Below are 1685 nucleotides of genomic sequence, written 5' to 3' on the forward strand. Positions count from 1 at the left end.
CTACACCTGCCTTGATTTCCCAAAGTGCTGGGATTATAGGCATGAGCCACTGTGCCCAGACACATGTCTTTTTTGTATAATGACTTCTTTTCCTTTGGGTAGATACCTAGTAGTAGGATTACTGGATCAAATGATAGATTTACTTTGAGTTATTTGATAAATCTCCATACTTTTTTCCATAGAAATTGTATTTACATTTCCACCAATAATGTACAAGCATTCCCTTTCCACCACATCTGCGCCAACATTTATTATTTTTTGACTTTTTCAAATGGCCATTCTGACTGGAGTAAGGTGGTATCTCATTGCAGTTTTAATTTGCATTTGCCAAATGATTAGTGATGTTGAGTATTTTTCATATGTTTAGCCTTTTGTATATCTTTTTTGAGAAATGTCTATTCATATCATTTTCCCTGTTTTTAATGGGATTATTTGTTTTATTTTTGCTGATTTGTTTGAGTTCCTTATAGATTTTGGATATTAGTCCTTTGTCAGATGTATAGTTTGCAAACATTTTCTCTTTCTAAAGGTTGCCTTTTTACTCTGTTGATTATTTATTTTGCTATACAGAAGCTTTGTGGTTTAATTAACTCCTATTTATTTTTTTATTGTTTTTTTTTTTTAAGGAAAATTTGTTTTATTTTTTACAAAAAAAATTTGACAATTTAACCCAGTTTTGTGGTCAGTTCTTTAGCCTTTGCCTTTTCAAGCTTGGCGATGCGAGCCACAGACTTGGGACCCAGGACATTGCCTCCCCAGTGACGGCGGATCTCATCATATCTATCATTATAGTTGGTGTGGATAGCTTCTACCAGCTTAGCCAAAGCACCTTTGTCTTCCGAGTTCACGTGTGTGAAGGCGACAGTGGTGCAGGTCTTCCTGTGGACCAGACGTCCCAGTCTTGCCTTCCCCTTGATAATGCAGTAAGGGACTCCCATTTTACGACACAGGGCAGGCAAGAAGACAACGAGCTCAATAGGGTCCACGTCGTGGACTATCACCACCAGCTGAGCTTTCTTGTTCTCCACCAAGGTGGTGACGGTGTTAACTCCTGCTCGAAGGACAGGTGGTCTCTTAGTGGGGACGTCCCCTTTGCCAGCCGCTTTCTTCTCGGCCCGGGCCAGCAGCCTCTGCTTCTTTTCTTTCTTCGTCTCTGTTCTATACTTGTGGGCCAGCTTAAGCAGCTGAGTAGCTGTTTGGCGGTCCAGGGCCTGGGTGAACTGGTTAATTGCAGGGGGCACTTTCAGCCGCTTATAGAGGATGGCTCTTTGCCGCTGCAACCTGATATAGCGGGGCCATTTCACAAAGCGGGTGAGGTCTCTTTTGGGCTGGATGTCTTAACCAATTCCAAAATTTTTCGGCCTTTTCTCAAATAGTGGATTCACCACTTTCTTGGCCTCCTGCTTCTTCACGACAGCAGGGGCCGGAGCCACCTTCTTCCCCTTGGCTTTCTTTCCTTTCGGCATCTTGGGCGTCGGGAAGAGAGCTATTGTATTTTTAAAGAAGTGTTGTTACATGCTTTGAGTATGTAATTTCTTTTGCCTTTAGTCTTAAAGACTCAACTTATTTCCAAAGTAACTTTAGGTCAGTATGTGATCCCCTACTTCCTTCAGTGAGGTCGTTTCATACATTTTTCATACGGTTAGATTTTATTGCCATGTTCTACTTCCCTTCCTGGAACTCTC

The 1685-nt window shown here is 41.7% G+C and overlaps 1 pseudogene; it reads right to left on the reverse strand.

Moving 5' to 3' along the window:
* Window positions 1-596: 596 nt before the first annotated feature.
* LOC101027458 (large ribosomal subunit protein eL8 pseudogene) lies at window positions 597-1472 on the reverse strand (annotated as a pseudogene).
* Between the last annotated feature and the right edge of the window lie 213 nt (window positions 1473-1685).

This window comes from Saimiri boliviensis, chromosome 11 (assembly GCF_048565385.1).
Source record: "Saimiri boliviensis isolate mSaiBol1 chromosome 11, mSaiBol1.pri, whole genome shotgun sequence".
In the NCBI taxonomy this organism is placed as follows: Eukaryota; Metazoa; Chordata; class Mammalia; order Primates; family Cebidae; genus Saimiri; species Saimiri boliviensis.